Below are 21,122 nucleotides of genomic sequence, written 5' to 3'. Positions count from 1 at the left end.
GCTCATACAATTGCCATTTGTCTTTTCCTCTGTCTCAGGCTAGCTGCATCCTCTTCAAGCCCTTGTCTCATCTTTTCTGAGACTTTCCACAGGACATCCTAAGACTCACCATTGTCTGAGGGTTGGCATTCCCAAAGAGTGCATGGAATTTATTCATATGATTTCCTATACTACCCCAACCTGAACTGGCATGTAGAATCTTGGGTAAAGTACTGAGCTCTACCACCAACCTCTAATGCCTCAGGGCAGCAGAATTCACCTGTCCTCTCCCCATTAGTATGACCTCTAGGTCTTTGATCCTGTTTTGGCACACCTGTCCCTACTTGCTCATACTCATGACTGTGTATCTATGATTAGTTCTTCAGCTTCCAGTGACCCTTTGGCCTCCTATTCCTGACCTTCCTCAGTCAGAAGCAGTTTTCCATTATCCCAGCCCTGGATGTCAATCAATCACCCAGTATATTTTAAACGCCTCTTATAGCAAGAGCCAAGTATTTGATTAGGCATGTTATAGCACTTTCCTCTTTCTAGCCCAATTGTTTACAACCCAGAAATCTAAGCTTCACATTTTCTTTTTTTTTAATTTTAATTTTTGGCTTTTCCTTCTTGAAGTTTTGAGTCCCCAAATCAGACTGGTTCCAGAGAGATGAAGGCAACATTCAGGTAGTAATCATGAGGAATACTATGAACTGGAACTGACAATGTCATTTTCTTACCTTCTATGTTCATCGTGGTACAAGGAACTGTAGTTTCTGCCTTTGTTGGCCTTGGTTTTCAAGAGGAAAAGTCCAAGTTTATTCATTAACTGTACGGTTACTTTCAGATGTTTAACCAAAGCTCCCAGGTCAGCTACCACTGGTCCAGTCACAACCCCTTGTTGAGAAAACCTGTCTATATGAGAAGAGAATGAACACATTATACTCAACTCAGTGAAGCATGTAAACAGATGTATTAATGAACACCCAGTCACAGAATATTGGTGATAAAAAAAATCTGTTTCACAAGAATAAGAGACCTCAATTTGTCAGTAAAAGATCTGGGATTTTCAGACTTATACTGCAATAAAAAGGGTATGATGTCCAGAAGTGATTGCCTTGTGATGATCTCCCTTGCTCAGATCACACAGTAATAACAATGGCTGATACTTATATAGCACTCACCACGTGCCGGATACTGTGCTAAGAATGTTACAAAATATTATCTCATTTGATCTTACCAACAACTCTGGGAGGCAGGTGCTGCTGAGAAGTTAAGCGACTTGCCCAGGGTCATACAGTTAATAAGTGTCTGAGGCCTGATTTGGCTTCAGGTCTTCCTTGCTCCAGGCCTCAAGCTCTGTGTACTATGATATCCCTAGCTGCACACATTTATTTTGGGTTGACAGTTTAAGAAGGGCATAATAAATGGGAGGACACTCAGAGGAGGGGAACCAAGCAGGTTTAGCCTGGGGAAAGATCTTTGGCTGAAGGTGGGGAGGGAAAGTGTCAGGATAGTTATTTTCAAATACATGTGCATAGGTTCTCACATGAACAATGAGCTAGACTTTTGTTTGACCTCAGTGGACAGAATGAGAACCAAGGAGTGGATAAAGACTATAGAGAACCTACTTTGGCCTCGATAGAAGCATCCACACCCTAAGAATGAGAGATATCAGAAAGTAGCATGAATTGCCTCCAGAGGTGCTGGCATCTTCCACACTGAGGGACTTCCAGTCCTGGCTAGAGGACAATTTGTGGAGCATTGATGAGGTGCTGACTGGACTCTGGTCTGTGATGACCCTTTGCACCTTGAGATTTTCTGATTGCAGGATGGTTGAAGATGCTGGTTAAGGCAATAGAACGTGATACACTAACTGGCCACAGGCTGCTAGCTTTTGCATCCTTTACAGAACTAGTCAGGAGAAAGAAAATATGGCGATTTGTTTCTGTCTTGGAAACGCATGGACTGTATTTTTACTTTAACCCTATTTTTCTTCAGGATAGTCTCTATACTGTGAATCATGGAAGGCTACAATCTCTGAAGAAGTAGCAGGTCCCTCAGGGGAAATGCATAAGAGCATGGCAGGTGTGAGCAGATGACAGTCCATCACCAATGGAGAACTAGACACCAGAAGTGAGGTTAAAGGAGATGTTCAAGGAGATGCTCATTTAGGGAAGGAGAGGCATGAGCCATAAATCAGATGGACAGCCTGTGCATTTCATTGCTACCCATGTAAAGTCCAGAGATCTATAGGACAATCCAGCAAATGGAGAGAATCTCACACTGAAGATTTATGGGAGAGTATAGGCAAGAGTGTGCACAAGATAAGAAGGTGTCAATGGCTTAGAAACTGTACTCTTGGAAAGAATATTCACACTGATGAAATTAAATTCAGCAAGCAATTATTAAATGCCTACTACATACAAAACTCAGATGACTGTCCTACTCTCTTCATTCATTGCTATGGCCGAAAGATTTCATCTGTCATTTTGGTCAGTACCTCAGGTCACCCCCGTTATCTTCCTCTTCTCCACCCTCTACCTCTGCCATTAGGACATTTAACTTGCTGTTAAGATGGAATTCCATGGATATACAAAAGGGGAAATCTCTGATGCTCACCCTTCTCCTCCCTGCCATCCTTAAGATATAAGGATAATTCTTTGTTCTGTGGGGAGTCAGAGGGAGAGCCCTTCTTGTTTCCCTGCCAAACCTCCATGAAGCTGGCCCTTGAACACATGGGATACTAGGCAAGCCTATGTCTAGGATGAGGCCACTTCTTATTTGGGTTTTGTGAGATCACACAATAGACATCTTCCTTCCCTTCCCTTCTTTCCCCCTCCCTTGCCCAGAACCCAAACAGATGGGTGTGGTCATTGCTGTGGTAATTGTAGCCAACTGCAGCAGTAGCCATCAATGATTGATTGCCAGAGAGAGTTGCACATAAAGAGAGAAACTACTGGAAATGAGTCTATTGGGCTTTGATTGCTTTGGACTCAGTGGAAATGATATTTAAGTAGCTAATGAATAGCCCCTGTTGCCAATATTCCAAATTCAATGCCTTGAATATTAATTTCTCAGATGATTATAATCATTTTATAATTCTTTGTTGCTAAGTATTTCCCTTTCTATGTGGGAATAAAACTTCCCATTTCAAACCTGATATTCTGGGGACCTTTTTTCTCCCTCTCCTCAAAGGTGAGAAACCTTTAGGCAGGATTCAAAAGTAGGATTGTTCTTGGGGGGTACAGAGCCAAGATGGCAGAGTAGAAGGACAGACCTGTAGAAGATCTCCCCAACAGCTCATAAAATATCTGTAAAAATGACTCTAAACAAATTCTAGAGCAGCAGAAGCCACATAATGACAGAGTTAAAGAGATTTCCAGATCAAGAGAGCCTGGAAGGACAACAGGAAAGGTCTATTGCACCAGTCTCATAACATTGCAGAGCCTGTGGAGCACAGCCCAGCCTAGGCTGTGCAGCACCAGCAGGAACAGGACTGGAGCAGGCCTCAGGACACAGAATCCTGGGCAACAGCTTCAGTCTCCAGATTGTTTAGGCCACAAACACCAAAGATAGCTTCAAAGGTCAGTGAGAAAGCGCTTTCACTTGGGTGAGAAGGAAACTCGGTCTGGCCCTAGTGGAAGAAGCAACTGGAGCAGCAGCACCCATTTTTGGATCCCTCAGCCTAAAGACCCTGGGGGAATTGAGTGGCTGATCTGGATCTCAGCCCTGAGTGGCAGCCCTGGAATGAGGAGGAGCACTGGCAGTGGAGCTGGTGGAGGCTCTGGAGAGGGAACCCTACTGACAGATCCTGGGTAGAACAGAGTACTTGTGGTTGCTCATAGATAAGTGCGTAGGCCAGGAGAGGAGTAAACTCTTCTCCCATGATTGTGCCACCTTGGAGAACTTGAGAACTTAGAGGTTCCCAGAGTATACCCTCTTCTTGACAAAGAACTCAAAAGTCAAATAACTGACTGGGAAAATGCCCAGAAAAGGGAAAAAAAGTAAGACTACAGAAGGTTACTTTCTTAGTGAACAGGTATTTTCTTCCATCCTTTTGGATGAGGAAGAACAATGCATACCATCAGAGAAAAACCTAAAAGTCAAGACTTCTGCATCCAAAACCTTCAACAAATATGCAGTGGTCTCAGGCCATGGAAGAGCTCAAAAAGGATTTTGAAAATTAAGTGAAAGAGGTGGAGGAAAAATTGGGAAGGGAAATGAGAGCAACACAAAAAAAATCATGAAAGGCGAGTCAACAGCTTGGTCAATGAGACCTAAAAAATGCTGAAGAAAATAACACCTTGAAAAATAGGCTAACTCAAATGGCAAAAGAGGCCCAAAAAGCCAATGAGGATAAGAAGGCTTTCAAAAGCAGAATTAGCCAAATGGAAAAGGAGGTTCAAAAGCTCACTGAAGAAAATAGTTCTTTAAAAATTAGAAATGGAGCAGATGGAGGCTAATGACTTTCTGAGAAAATAAGAAATTACAAAACAAAACCAAAAGAATGAAAAAATATCTCACTGGAAAAACAACTGACCTGGAGAATAGATCCAGGAGAGACAAGTTAAAAATTATGGGACTACCTGAAAGCCTTGATCAAAAAAAGAGCCTGGACATCATCTTTCATGAAATTATCAAGGAAAACTGTCCTGATATTCTAGAACCAGAGGTAAAATAAATATTGAAAGCATCCACTAATCACCTCCTGAAAGAGATCTGAAAAGAGAAACTCCTAGGAAAATCATAGCCAGATTCCAGAGTTACCAGGTCAAGGAGAAAATATTGCAAGCAGCCAGGAAGACACAATTAGAGTAGTGTGTATCAAAATACAATCAGTATAACACAAGATCTAGCAGCTTCTACATTAAAGGATTGAAGGGCATGGAATATGATATTCCAGAAGTCAAAGGAAGTAGGATTAAAACCAAGAATCACCTACCTAGCAAAACTGAGTATAATACTTCAGGGGAAAAAATGGCTATTCAATGAAGTAGAAGACTTTCAAACATTCTTGATGAAAAGACCAGAGCTGAATCGAGAGAAGCATGAAAAGGTAAACAGGAAAGAGAAATCATGAGGGACTTACTAAAGTTGAACTGTTTACACTCCTACATGGGAAGATAATATCTGTAACTCTTGAAACTTTTCTCAGTATTTGGGTAGTTGGAGGGATTATACACACACACACACACACACACACACACACATAGACATAGGGCACAGGGTAACTTGAATATGAAGTAATGATATCAAAGAAATAAAATTAAGGGGTGAGAGAGAAATATATTGGGAGAAGAAAGGAAGAAATGGAATGGGGCAGATTATCTCTCATAAAAGAGGCAATAAAAACCTTTTTCAATGCAGGTAAAAAGGGGGGAGGTGAGAGGGAAAAAGTGGAGCTTACTCTCATCATTTTTGGCTTAATGAGGGAATAACATATACACTCAATTTAGTATGAAAATTTATCTTACCCTACAGGAAAGTAGGGAATAAGGGGATAAGTGGGGTGTGGGGAGATGATAGAAGGAAGGGCAAATGGGAGAAGGGAGTAATTACAAGGAAACACTTTTGGGGAGGAACAAGGTCAAAAGAGACAATAGAATAAATGGGGGGGCAGGATAGGATGGAGGGAAATATAGTTAGTCTTATAAAATTTGACTATTATGGAAGTCTTTTGAAAAACTTCACATATATAGCCTAAATTGAATTTCGTGCCTTCTCAGTGGGGATGGGTGGGGAGGGAGGAAGGTATAAAAAAAAGAATTGTTCCTCAGGAACCTAAGGTTGGATTGGAATTAGAGCACTGGAAGGATCATTCCCTATTGAGAGAAGAAATTTCAGGGCAATGAAGCTGAGGAAAACACAGGTAAAGGACAGGAATTGACAATGTTCACCAGCCCTAGAGTTCTCAGCCTAGCAATGCCTGTATGTGCTGGATATTTATTCATTGCTGGTGCATGGAGATGAATTATTGAAGAAGATGTTCACATCAATGAGGTTGTTGTTTAGTCATTTCAGTCATGTCTGACTCTTCCTGACCCAATTTGGGTTTTTGTTTGTTTGTTTGTTTTTTTAGCAAAAATACTGGAGTGCTTTGACATTTCCTTCTCCAGCTTACTTTACAGATGAGGAAAATGAGGCAAACATGGTTAAGTGACTTGCTCAGGGTCACATAGCTACTAAGTGTCTGAGACCGGATTTGAACTTAGGAAGAAGAGTCTTCCTGATTCTAGGCCTAGTGCTCTATGTATTGTGCCACCTAGCTGATCAATAAGGTCATAGATCTTTTAAAGTATTCAACCATTTTTTCAGAAACACTGAAATGAGTGATTAGCATTTGCTGGGAAAATTCTTTTCCAACATAGTAGCAAAGAACCATATTTATTCATTGACTTAAGATTTGCAAAGCACTTTCCATATGTACTTGAGGCTTTGATAGAGGTGCAGAACCTACCAACAGGCTTGACTGAGGCAACCTTTCTACACAGAGGAAACTAGGCAGTTTGCTTCTTGGAGAAACATGATGACGCAGAAAGGAAGTGTGTTGGAGAGACTTGGGAGCAAATGCGAACATTTTGTAATTGGTTCTAGGTAGCTCACCATATGGTCGAAGAGAGAATGATTGAAAGCAGAAGCAAACTTCACCTATGACTGCTGTGATTTGTTTTGCATCTGGGAGAACTTGATGATTAGCTGATACCATCTAGTGATATATCATGTGGTAGAGGAAGTTCTGAGGACCCCCTGAGGCCATATTGCCTCAAAGAATATGCCAAGGTCCTTGGTCTTTTCTTTTTCCTTTTCCATTCTACATGAAGGATGTAGAGTCACCAACTATAAGCACTAGGAATCTAGGAGTCAAAATCCAGAAAAGGCTTGTCACATCAATGTCCCAAAGAGGAAGGAGTTGATTTTGGAACTCCAACATCAGAGAAAGACTCACAGAGCAGTTATTCTGTCTGCATATAAACTTGTGGCACCCAACGCTACGGAAAAACTAAGCTAAGCTGTGAGCCTAATCACTAATAGACAGATGTGGTATAGGGGAGTATATGCTTTGACATATTAGGGGAAATATTGCTAGCTTGTTCTTACTATATCTTTGAAGTAAATATCCCTTTGTAAAACCTAATCAATGTTAAGTGTGTGGAACTAGGATACTACTCATAGGCCCTTAATAAAGGAGAGAACACAGTCAGTAGGACTTATGTTGATGGCAATAGAGAAGGGACAGCTTGGTCTCTTAGGAAAACCCCTCTCCTCCTAAGGGGCCAATGGAGCAAGTGAGCTCTGGGAGAGAGGGTCATAGCACATATATGCATATGTTATCTTGTTGGAGTCTGAAAACAATCCTGTGAAATAAGAAATGCAGGTATGATTATCTCTGTTTTATGACCAGGAAAACTGAGGCTCAGAGACCCTCAGTGATGAGTCTGAGATAGGATTCAAACCTATGTCTTCTGCATTCCAATTTTAGATTGTGCTCATGATATCACTCTGCCTTTCTGCCACGGAAAGCAGAACACTTGGTGTGCCTTCTTTTTGTCTTTTAGCAAAGCTTCTAGCAGTCGCTAGCCCCTGCCCAGACCTGTATGGATTGATCCCAAAGAGCCAGTGTATTGATTACAATGCCTAAGGCTCCATTTCAGAGTCCAGCTGGTTTCTACCAGAAATTGTTGAAAAACTTGGCTATTAAGTCATAATGTCACCCCACCCCTTTCCTTCAGAAGCCTTGGGTTTCAAAATTTAACCAGAAAAAGAAAGGAAAAACAACAGCGAAATCAAAAGAATCTTTTGGATCCAATTTTCATTCCTTCATGGCATTTAATTTAGGGTAAATGTATTTTACTGGAGTTTTCCAGTAAGAATCACTTTGTCTGCTAAAATAACATATGCTGCTATTTTCCTAATTAATATTAGGAAAATTGGCAAACTTAAGACGATTATTAAGAAACTTACAATTTTGTCCCATGAAAGTATTAAGCATTGTATTAAGAATATTGTTATAGGATTATTAAAAAACTTGATATCTGTGGTTTCTCTTATCTTTACCTAGACTAGAGGGAAGGAAAAAAATCAAGATGGGGGCAATAGTAGGGCTCAGACAGGATATACTATGAAGTAGTGGAAATGGTCATCAGAACAACTCAACTCAGTCATAGTCCCATAGACCCTTCATAAATCTTCTTGTAATTCTGAGATTAGGAGATTATTGGATGGCAGAATGGGGTGGGGAGAGAGAAAAGGAGAATGTTTCACTTCCCAACAGGATACTGATACCTAAGCCAACTTTCCAAAACCATCAGGAAATTGGCTCATCTCAACAAACTGGTAGGATTGGTTTTGGGTTAATTTATTTTAACCCCCACAGTGCTAAGCAGATTAATCTTTTAATGAAAGAATGAGTGAGTGAATGAATGAATAACACCACTGGTTTCACAAATAAGATTTTAGAGTTGACTAAACAGTCTAATTTCCAAGCTTATGGTATTCTAGTTATATCTTTAGCATATACTGTACCTTGACCTCAACACAGTGAGGTCATTTTTGGGTCATTTTGGTCCCCCTCAAAAACAAGACAACCACCTATGATCTTCCCTATGTGTCATCTCCTCCTTTAGAGTATGAGCTCCTAGATTGGTTGGTTGTTGTCCTTCGTCTTCGAAGAGGACCAAAATGACATCACCATTGTAAAGTGAAATTTCAGTGTGTCCAACTGTGGCTGACCAGACCAATATGAGCTCAGAAAGCTTGACCACAATTCCAGCACAGATAGTACATTTGAACATTTGGAATGGAGATGGCTCTGGATTTATGTATCTCATGTTTCCTTTGTGCTACTGAGATTCTGTTTTTCTTACATAGAGAGAGTGCCTTCTTTGGTGCAGGCACTTCATGCTGGGCAGTCCTGTACCTGTATCTCTTCTTTCTCACGATTGATACCAAAGTTCATATCAAAGACCCAAGATCTCCCAGTGCGTCCTGGGTCATCTCCACTCATTCTGATGAATATGTGGTCACTGGATTCAGATGGCTCTGGAGGAGAAGTGAGGCTGGTAACCTGCACAGCCCTCCCTCACTCAAAACAAAGTCAAGCACAAGTTGTATCATTATTTCTCTGATGGCATGGCCTTCTTTGGCAATGAAAGATGAACACAAACAATTAGCATATACAATCAGTCTTCACGTTCCTAGAAAATGGAGCAAAAGTCAAAAATACGAAATGTTGATACACTGAACCTATAGGAAATAGAGGGTTAGGTTCCCATGACTATAAAAAATTGCAATGTTTCAATAGAGACTGATGAAAATATATTTTTTTAAAAAATAAGTTTTGCAGAATACCTTTCTGCATACAACTCTTTACAACAATCTGATAATAATGCACTTTAAAAAAAACAGTCACTAGGAAATAACCCATAAAATGCAGTACACAAAATAAAATTGCTAAAATGCAAAACATTTTTTCTCACTAGTAATTCCCCGGAATTCTGTGACCTTTTGTACTAACATCTCAGTAAAACCAAGCAAAAACCAAAAACATTAATTTCAGACAATATTCACTTTTCACAACATGAAATCTACAGTATCGTGAATACTTTGTCAATTTATTAACACCAAACTCACAGTTGACAGTGTCTGCAGATTTTCTGGCAAATATTTTATATAGCATGTTTCTTTTCTCATTAAGCCACATCACTTAGCTGACTTTGCACACTGGGGCTTAGAGCCCAAAGGATTTATGCTATACTTTGGGGTATAAGTGCAACACAAAATTTGAGTTGTTAGAGCGAACAATGAAAATATTCATTGAAAGCACAGGGAACTCTTTACAACAGTGAGGTGAACAAGACCAGTGAAGTCCCTAATAGGATACCAGCCACACCACAAACTTGCATTTCAGGCCCCTCTTCTCCACTGTACATAGCCATGAATGTGTATGGCTGCCAATGTAGAAGAGAAAATAATGTCACTATATAAATCACTCAAATGCTTGAAGTAATGAAAGTTCAATGTATCAACATTTCATATTTTTGACTTTTACACCATTTTCTAGGAACGTGAAGACTGATTATATATTCTAATTGTTTGTGTTCATCCTTCATTGCCAAAGAAGGCCATGCCATCAGAGAAATAATGACATGACTTGCGCTTGATTTTGTTTTGAGTGAGGGAGGATTGTGCAGGTCACCAGCCTCACTTCTCCTCCAGAGCCATCTGAATCCAGTGACCAGACATTCATCAGGATGAGTGGATGTTGGGGATTGATTGCAAATGCACATATGTATACACATATATTTACAGGTATATTACATGCATAAATTCCTATATATATATGGTCTTCCCAAAATTCTTAGTGAAATTTCAAGCTATTCAAATTTTAAATTGTACAAAGGGTTTTAGGATACCTTGAGTAGTGTATGTGTGAGTGTGTACATGTGTGTATGTGCATGCATGAGTGTTTGTGCATATGTGTATATGACTGTGTACATGTATATGCATGTATGTACATATCTTGTGCCTATTATAAATCTACTTTGGGTTTACAATCATCAGAAAACTGCAGCATGTTTACCAAAGTGATAGAGAAAAAGATTTCTACTGGCACACTGGAGATGACCACCACTGGGGTTCTAAGTAAAAAGAACTAGAATTCATTTTCACTATTGTCCCTCCTCCCTTTCTCTCCCCCTCTCCTATGCCAATGGATCTTCTCTCCATTGTCCATTCTTCTCTGCCTAAATTCTCTATCATAGTGTTCCATCCTGTGTGTCAGATCATCTTTGGATACAAAAGGAAATATCTTGTTGTGATTTGATTACAATTGTTTGTCATGATGTAAAGGACGTAAGATGGTTCTGGGAATCTGAACTTCAGAGATTACTGTGAAGAAGTAAGTCAGTAGGTAAGAGTCTTTGGTTATAAAATCTCCCTTCAGTCTTGTAGAAGCCATGGATTGCCAGTGAAAACTTAAGTGAATACTTCATAGAGGGGAAAGTCAGAAGGAAAACCAACTCTCTTTCTCACCCTTTCCTTCTTGCTTTCTGTGGTAGAAAAATAAACTTCAACTGTGTACATGGAAATGTTCTCTTTTATTTTGTCTTTTTATATTTAAGTTCAACATATTTTTTTAAAATAGCATTATATGACCAAGATTAACACAAATGTATTACTGAAGTGTTGTATATTTGAAATCCATTAAAATAACTTTTAATCCATGCACAGAAAGAAAGAATGATACATCCCTTTACATTATGAAAGCAAGATGACATTTGAATCTTGTGGCCAAAGAAAGACATAAATAAATGGAAGGAAGAAATCTGCTTGAGCAAACAGTAATGGGTTGATTTAACCTGGATACCCTATCCTGCTTGCCTCTTAGACGTGGTTTATTGGGTAAAAATAGGCGAGACTAATGAAGACATTACCAAATGTTATGACTTTGACAAACTCAGCCCTGTAGGTAGGGCAAGCGTCATTGACAGTTGGCCCAGTCCATTGGTAAATTATGGGATAATGCCAAGGAAAGGGGGAAAAAATTAGTGAACAATACAGTGACCTCATGACTTTTTAAAAAGAAGTTTTTTCAAGTTGGCTCAAAATGTCAACCGTACAAACAATTAGAATCTCATCTGCATGCTCTCATTATTTACAAACTCAAACAATTGATAAGACATGTGAGGTGTTGGGTTTGTAATGTAAAAGAAGTCTAGCAGATAAGCCTATCCTATCCTCCAACGCCCATTTCTTCTTGAACAACTATCCTGTCTAATTAAACAAGGCATGGGATGGCAGCATATAAAACATTATCAGAAGTGGAGACTGGGTCACCTTGAACACAAGTTTTTATTTTTTGAGATAGTCCATTTTTCTTAATGAAGCTAATATGACATTTTATAAGGATACAGTGTGGCATAGCAGATAGAGTACTATCCTAAGAATCAGAAATAATCAGCATTCAAACATACCTCTAGGGCTCAATTATCTCTACAATCCTGGGCAAATTGTTGAATGGCACCAAGCTTTAATTGTCTCATGTGCAACTTTTCAGTGCCCTCCCAGACCATAAATTGTGAACTGATTGGTTATTGATGAATTGCCAATCTGAATCTGAAGAAGTTGTTTTTACTGCAAGTTACCTACAGTGATATAATATAATAATATAGTACACTGATATATAACACAGAAGCAAGTAAACAGTCAAATAAGGAAAAACAAAAACAAAAAAACCAACCAAATAAATACATAAATGAATACAAAAAAATATATATAAATGAGAAAAGCAATGTGCCAGAAGGTGTAAGTTACTTCCCCAAAATGCAATACTAACAAATATTAGTGTCAGAATTTTAACACAAATCTCTCTACCAATACCCTGCTCTTTTACTACTGCCAAACACTTTTGCCATTCAATAATCATTGAATGAGAGAATACTTTTATCAGCTCTTAAGAGAAAGCCCTCCTAGACCATTACTTAGTGTGATCACCAGAATGTGACTAACTGCCTGAAAATTCTATATGCTAATCATGTGCATGATTTGATAGGCAACTGGCCAAATCCCTTTTTGTCTCCCAGGTCAGCCCTTCCAATTCCAACCTACCCTACAATGCTCAGCTCAATGGCATATCCCTCTTTTCCTACACCTTTTGAGTTTCACTTGGGAGTTTTGAAAAAAGACCTTCAGAATCAGTGAAGAAGGAACTGCAGCATAATGGCAGAGTCTTAGATTTATATTCTAGTGAATGAGGTATAAAATTAGTAAAAATTTGGAATAGAGGATAAATTCTAAAGTCTTTACTTCAGCTGAAGTCCTTTATTTTAAAGCTGTGCAAATTTTTACGTTTCAAATGCATTTCTTATAAATGATATATTATTGCTTTCTGCTTTTAATTCACCGCAGTATGTTCTTCCATTTTGTGGGTGAGTTCATACCATTAACATTCACAATCATGATCATTACTTATGTATTTCTCTCTTTTATTTTCTCATACCATTCCTCCCACTTACTTTTTGCCCCCTGTTTATTAAGAAGAGAATGGAAAGAGAGAAGGAGCATGCCCAGCACCAGTTCTCTAGATCTAGTGTAATCTGTTTCTATTCTCCTTCCACCATGAGAAAAGATACAGTTAGAAGCTATCCTTTGTATATCATCATTATTAGCACAGTCATCTTAATGATCCATGCATATAAATGGTAAGCCATAACCACAAAAATCTGTTGAGGAAGAAAGCCAGTTAAATGATCTTTCTTTCCAAATGTCCTGTACCTGCCATGAGCAGAACACCAGAGTTTAAAGGTTTCTCTTCATAGATTGACTGTGTTTTGCAAATAAACAAACAGACATGTTTATAGGAAGGGTTAACAATAATTTGGTTTATCTGTTGAGTTTCTGAAAATTGTTTATTTTGTAAATCTTTGGTTACTTTTTTGCCTCCATCTGTTTCATGAACTTCGACATCTAAGCTACTCTGAGCCAATGAGATGCATTGTTTCTGGCACTATGAAGCCAAAACAAACAGAGTGTTGGATTAAGGGGTCATGGGAAGTGTGGTGGGTAAATCAAGTTGGGTTAGACCAAAGACTTGGCATGGTTCTTTCTGGTGTGTCATCATTTCCATAAGAAAAAAATGAAGAATCTAAACTGTACAGAGTATGTAGGTTAACATTCAAGAGAAGTTTTCCTAAAACCCAGTTAGCATGGCAAAAAAAACATAGGGGGCACATATGTCCAGGTTCAAAGTAAATGTTTCGTTTCCAGTGTGGACTCTTTCAAGGGAAAACAAGCTTATTCATTTGGACTTCTGAAAACTTAGCACAACCAAGATCCTGAGCTATGGCACGCATTCACCATAACACAATGGCAATGTGGGACAGGGAAGAGGGTTAAGAAAACCTGGGTTCTAGTCCTACTTCTGACAGATGCTAGATGAATATCTGTTTACTGGATTCAGATGGCTCTGGAGGAGAAGTGAGGCTGGTGACCTGCATAACCCTCCCTCACTCAAAACAAAGTCAAGTGCAAGTCATGTCATCATTTCTCTGATGGTGTGGTCTTCTTTGGCAATGAAGGATGAACACACACACACACACACACACACACACACTGTTGTATGATTAGGGGCAAGTCACTTAATTTCCCATAACCTCCAACTTTCTCTGACTATAAGCAACAGATAAGGTGCTTTATCCATTCAAACGGTTTCCACACCAGTAGTTCCCTTCACAATGAAAGAGTTCCTTCATTTTGTTTATTTCCCCATCACACACACACACACACACACACACGCACATGCACACACTCAAACATACATATAGACACACAGACTTACAATAACACGTACACATAATGAACATTCTAAAAAGAGTCATTTCACTGGAAGATGCTAAATGGTATTACTTTTCAATATATTATTTTTTAAATTTAAATTATTTTTTATTTAATTTTAATTTCATCCAATAATGGAGTAGTAGAATGGCTAATTTCAGCTTCCTTCAATCTTGAAGATTAAGAGCTGAGGTCTTAAACAGTGCCACTCCTTCCAAATAGAAGTCATGGATAGTAATGTCAGAGTGGACATGCTAGTCAGTTCTTCTAGACATTTTTGAATTTACAAAGTTTATTGACTCAGGCACTAACTCATTTCGCAGATCCCAATTCTTGGCTCTGAGGACTTTTCAGCCATGGCACATTATGTGTAAGGTGACAGTCATTCCTATAGAAATGTGATTTTGTTGTCCAACTGTATTAGACACCAAAAATACCTCCACACAGACTGAGGATGACATTAAGGTGTCAGCATTGGTAGTTTGAAATCACTAGGTAGCCAAGCCCTGGTGAATGGAGAATTCAGTTCAGCTAAGGAGGAAATCAGGACAACAAAAATCTGTAAGTTCCCAGAGCATAACAAGATCACTTGGAATGCAATAATACCCACCCTAACTTCTTCTTTCTGTGATGTTTTCAACTTCACTATTCAATGACACTTCCCAAAGGGAACACATTTCTAATTTAATCATGTAAGTCAGGGAGAAAATGAGATACAGTCAACGTGTTTTTCTTTTATAATTAAATTCTGTACGTACCCACACATGGAATTATAGAACCCTCAGCTCTCTTGGTCACAATGCACAAAGCAATGCTTTCTTTCTGAAGCCTGTTTCTTGACTTATTTTGAGAGAGATGAAGAATGGGTCCAATGTTTTGGTATAGGGTTATTGACTTACTGATTTCACATTTCGAAGGATTTTGTCAGACATAATGAAGAGCTTAGAATGGAAACTTCTTGAGGCCAAGACACTATTTCATTATTGTCTTCTGTCTCTGAAATGTGGCACACGCTTGTTGGTTGATTGATTGGCATGCTGCAGAATAGAAAATTGTGCTTTTAAAATTCAGCCCATTGACTAAGGCAGAAGGACAGTTCCCTGTGGGGGTGTTCTTCATTTAGGCATTAGTTAGGTCACTGACTAACTTGATTCAAAGTCCCAAAGGGTCAGGGCACTTTACCTGATGATGCTAAGGAGCTATGACTTTAAAAGAAATCCTGCCTGGGTCCTGCCTTTCAGCTGTGCCTCTGAGAAAACAAATTGAATTTCCTGACTCCAAATGGCAAACTGGGCTATTACATACTTTGTAATTTCAAAGAGCATCTGTCATCGCACAAAGACAAATATATTTCTCAAAGAAACATCTGGTGCTTTTTGAAATAAGCCTCGGGCCTCTGCGCAATGAATGAAAAATGTGCTATAGATAGAGTGTTATTTCATGTTGCCTTTCATTTAATCAACTGAGTGTGGAATGTTTGTATTGAATTAACCATCACAAAAATACTGGCCTTCTCCAAGTGGTTGGAGAACCTTGGGTTTTCTTGGGGGATGGGGGCCAGGAGGGAGGAGCTGGAAAGAAAAAGGTATGTTGCAGTACAATAATAAATAAGGACCACTGGAATGTGCTAGCTTTCAGTTCTCTGATGAACTCCTTCTTTACCTGGATAATATTTTAGGGGGATTTCAGATATGCAGCACTCCCACCACTGAGGCAGCCAGTGATTTACCCTGGGCAAACCAGGATTATGGTGAATTCCCATTTCTAAAGTGTTTTAAGGCTTCCCAGACATTTCCCTCACAACAGGCTTGTAGAATGGATAGCATTCATTTACCATCCCATTTTACAAAGCACAAAACTTTTAAGCACAAGTATAACCAGGTCCAAGAGATTCAGAGAAGTTAAGTTGCCCAAGATCACACAATTAATGAATGACAGTTTCTCCCATATCATACTGTCATTTCCATCCTTTCAGATAATCCAGGTGCTGTTTGCATCAGCACTTACACACTTTGAAAGGCAAAATATGGATTTGTAGTATTGTTCATAGAGACACCACTCTGAATTGCTTCATGGGATGGAAAAAGAACTGAGAAAACAGTAAACAGAAGGAAGAGATTGGGCCAGGTTGCATTAAAAAGATGCAGGCAGTACTTCTGACAGACTTTTCCAGATACTCCCTGATACTAAGACCAGTGTTGAAAGGCTCAGACCCTCCCAGAAAGAAAACTATCATTTCTTTTTTTTCCAGTTTTCAACTTTTTATTTAAAGTTTTAAGTTCCAAAATATATCGCTCCCCTTTTCCTTCCTGTTTTCTCCTCCCTGAGATGGTAAACAGTCGGATATAGGTTGTACATGTGCAGCTATGTAAAACATTTCCATGTTAGTCATTTTGTATGAGAAGATTCAAATAAAAGAAAAGAATGAGGGAAAGAAAGTGAAAAATAGCTTGCTTCAGTCTGTATTCAATCATATCAGTTCTTTCTCCGGAGGTGGGATACATACTTCATCACTAGTCCTTTGCGATTGTCTTGGATCATTGTGTGGCTGAGAATAACTAGGTCATTCACAGTTCTTCATCGAACAATACTGCTATCGCTGTGTACAATGTTCTTCTGGTTCTGTTCACTTCACTTTGCATCAGTTCATGCATTTCCTTTCCAGGAAAAAATCATCGTTTCTTAAGAATGGAAATTGCTACTGACCCAAGAAGCAATGGAAAAGAAGAGGAACAGTAGGTAAAAATAGGCAATAACTTTTCATAGCTTACCCCCCCCAAAAAAAGTGGAAAGGAAGGAGAGGTCACCTTTAGGGAAATGACTAAGCTAATTGTAGTATATGAATTTAATGGAATATTATTGTGGCATAAGAAATGATGCAGTGGACAGTAGCAGAGGAATCTGGGAGGACCTCCAGGACCTAGTGTGAAGCAAACCAAGCAGAATTTTAAGAATATGCATATGACAATGGTATTTTAGAGGAAAAAAAACTTTGAAAGAATTTAGAATGCTGATTAATATATTAATAAACCCCATGTCTAGAGGACTGGAGATGAATTGTACCACCCACCTCCTGCCACAGCGTAGGAATTTAGGGTTAACATATGGAAAAATAACAAAGAAGGCCATATTTACATAGCGTTTTAAGATTTACAAAGCTCTTTAAAAATTTTATTTCATGCTATTCCCACAATTCCTTGGGAGGTAGACACTATTACTATCTCTTTAGGGGTGCTTCATAATTGTGTATGGTGCTGAGGTGACTTGTTTACAAGAGCTGAAATGAAGTATGCTATCAGGGGCAGGCAGGACTGGAAGCAAGTGTATGATGGTCATAGAGAAAGAGGGAAGAGGTAGCTAGTGAGCAGCTTGTATGTGAATGGCCAAAAAGAAGCAGAAGATTGAGGCAGCATAGGGAGGACAACAATGGTTCTAGAATCCCCAAGGATCAGCAAATCCTCCCTCTGATTCTTAGGACCTGTGTGACCTTGGGTGACTCAGTTCACTTCCCTGGGCCTCAGTTTCCTCACCTGCAAAATAATGGCGATGGACAAAATGGTTTTTCAGATTCCTTTTAGCCTTAGACCTGTGATCCTATGTATTTTCTAGAGGAAAGCCCCCTGCACATTGAGTGAACCTTTGAGGAGGAATTTCATAGGAAGACATGAATAAGAGTAGTTTCTAATGGGAAGGCTTAGATGAGCCATCAGGTTAGAAGACCATGGACCCATCAAAGTATTGGGTCTGTGGACCTTCAGCACAGAGCCTCAAGAGGTCCATGCAATGGTCCAGAATTTTCTGTATAAAAACCTAAATTAACCCTCCCTACTCCCCTAGCAATGTGTAGGAAACTTTTGTGACCTCAACTCCCTGCCTAACCCTGCATCCTTCCCAGAGAGACAAGAATGCTCCACCCCTTAAATTGCTCCAAGAGGCCCTTAATTACTTATTTCCTCTATATATTCTTCCAGCTCCAAACCCCATGTGCCCTGTTTTTCCAGTCTGTTGTTATGTTTGCATCCTTAGGTACTCCTCACAGTATTTTCACTTCCTTTATTTTCTATGCTTGACGGGCCTTCATCAGTTTTATAGTTCTATGTGCATTTAGAACCTTTATATAAGGTGCAGACAGTACTGTGGTTGGCAAAAGCAGATGTCTGCTGGACGCTCACAGTCCCTTCCAGCCTCTGAGTGAGGGACTGAAGCCCTCTGAATGTCTCATAAACATTCTTCCTTTTGAAATGCTGTGAATGCCCCTGTGGCCCCTGTGAATGCAATTGCTGAAAGATGCTCCACCTCCAGTAAGACTAAAGAGGATGCTAGCTTATGTAGACATCCTGGGATCGCTGTGGAACATCCCACTTGGGGTATTCTGAAGGGAGTCAATTCCCTAAGCCTGCCATTTTCTAAAAGATTCCTTCTTTGGGATCATGGAAAATTTGGGGGGTGAACATCATTGTTACAAGAGTGTTTTGTCCATGGCAAGAGCTGGTAAATATTTATTGACTTGGAAAGACAGCTTCATTCTGTTGCCCAGGGCTGGACCTATACTGTGAAAAGGTAGCTGCTTAATTAAGGAGTATTGCAAGACCCACCTGGGCCACAACAATTCCTGGATGACTTGTTTGCCTGGGGGTCAAAAAATAATTCTTAGGGACTGAGTAGAGTGTTGTTTAGGGGAGGGTGAATGTAAGAAAACTTGAGTGTGAGCAGATAGGAGGCAGCATAAAGGAACTGGGACAAAGGTAGGGTGTGACTATGGAGATCTGCCCAGGGAGAAGAGCTCACAGGAGGCTTAGTGGTGCTTGTCCCCTTGGAGGACAGAAAGCATTTCCTAGAGGAGAGGGGAGGGAGGATTGGGACAGACAGGATGGGTACGAAAGAACTCCAGAGATGGAGACAAAGGGAAAAAAAAGTCAGAATTGTAAGTATTCTCTCTTCTGACCTACATTAGATTCTAGAGATGTCAGTGGTGTTTCTACCCCATCAGACTGCAAGTTCCTTGTGGGCAGGACTGTCCTTTGCCTCTTTTTGTATCCCCAGTGCTTACAACAGTGCCTGGCACATAGTAGGTGCTTAATAAATGTTTATTGATTGATGATCATTTATTTGCCATCTTTTGCCACAAAGGTATTCCACTTGAGGTAAACAAAGGCTTGGAGATCATCTGTTCCTATGAGCAGTTTCTGGGGAATGTGGCCTGATTTCAAATGGCACACACAATTGGGCCAAAATCTAGAAGGAAAGCTTGTGTTCTCCACTAAAGGTGAAACAGGAAAGTTTCCCAGTGCTCAGCCTGAGCTGGCTTTGAGAACCTAGAACAACACAATACTCCAAGGAAGCAGGAACATGTCCAACCCAGACTTTCACTTCAGCAGTGCTGAAGAGCCCAGGCCTGACATCAATTCCAAAGTCCAACAAAAAAAATCCCACTGTAAAAGGCTGTTTTATAGCAACAGAGGCTCTCAAGATGCAAACCCAGAAGGAGCAAATGATTCCAGCAAATCTACGTAGAAAGTTTCGAGGAAAAACAGCTTAGATACAAATTTAACTCAATTCTTGGAAAACATAATAAGGACTTTTAAAAATGATCTTTTTTTTTTTTTAACAAATGGAATGAGAGCACTGGAGAGGGAAAAATTGGAAAAGAAATGAGAGCTAGAAAGAGTTGGACAGGGAATTAATAATCTAGCACAAGAACAAAATCTTGACCAGTAAACTCCCTGAAAATTAGAAAAAATAAGCTGGCAGTAGACAAAATATTATTTGGGGGACACAGCTATGCAACCTTCAAAAATGGTATTGTCAGTATTCTTCTCCCTGATAATACCCCCTCAATATTATTTTGCACCCTTATGCATAGGTCAGCCAGCTCTAAAGAGGCTATCCAAAATCACAGTATGAAAACCTCACTTTAGAGCATATGCTCCCCTTCAGCAGGAACACCCCTTTCCATTGGAACACATCTTTCCCCCCAGTAGGAGCATACCTTCTTGCTGGAGCTTCTGCTTTCTGTTGAATGGACCTGTGTCTCTGTGCTTCCCAGTGAAGTGCCACCCTTACACGAGTTGTATTCTATGGCAGTGTATATGCCTGAGTGGTATGCCAGGCCTCCTTTTCCTCTTCCCCCACCCCATTGCTTGTATTAAGCTTTGCACTGAACTGACTCCTATTGTCTTACATATTATTCTCAGTACCCACACTCATCAAGAGTTGTTCTCCCTTATACATGAATACATCTTTTCTTAAACATCAACTGGGTACCTGGACAAGGACTTAACCTACTGACAACCACGCTTACAGTGGAGGAGTTTGACATTGCAAACTCATTTGTAGAGTGAATCCATTCCTAGAAAGCAAGGGTCAATAGGGAACTTTACATGCTTCCAAGAGGGACTCCTTCATGCCAAAGTATCTGATTATATGTAAACATATGAATGTATGTGTGTTGTGTCCATGTACATATATTCCTTTGGATTTGATGAGTACAGAACTTTGTTTTGTTTCATGATACATTTGTAACAGGGATTTTATTTTTCTTTCATCCTCAGTTGGGAGGGGAGGAAAAGGAGGTATATTTTTGTTAATTAAAATAATGAAGAAGAATATGTCTGCTTCAAGAGGGTCCAAACCTGTTCATCAGTGAAAACTGCCTCCATGATACAGTTCATGTAATTCACTGGGAATTATCCAAATCAAGAGTTCCTGCCCTTCTTCATCATAGAAAGTCACTTTCTCAATTCTTGATTCCCTGAGAACCTCACCTGCTTCAGATGCCAGAGAAGAGTGAAAAAAAGGATGGCTCTCTCATC

The 21,122-nt window shown here is 39.6% G+C and overlaps 1 long non-coding RNA gene across 2 annotated transcripts in view; it reads right to left on the bottom strand.

Moving 5' to 3' along the window:
- Nucleotides 1-602: 602 nt before the first annotated feature.
- Nucleotides 603-21,122, bottom strand: part of LOC140531059 (uncharacterized) — a 146,610-nt gene continuing 126,090 nt past the window's right edge. For both annotated transcript variants that reach the window (XR_011976254.1, XR_011976255.1), the window contains exon 5: nt 603-891. This is a non-coding gene — a long non-coding RNA (uncharacterized lncRNA). The remainder of the gene's footprint in view (nt 892-21,122) is intronic.

This window comes from Notamacropus eugenii, chromosome 3, assembly GCF_028372415.1.
Source record: "Notamacropus eugenii isolate mMacEug1 chromosome 3, mMacEug1.pri_v2, whole genome shotgun sequence".
Taxonomy (NCBI): Eukaryota; Metazoa; Chordata; class Mammalia; order Diprotodontia; family Macropodidae; genus Notamacropus; species Notamacropus eugenii.
Note: the sequence above shows the minus strand (reverse complement) of the source record. Positions and strands in the feature narration are given on the sequence as shown.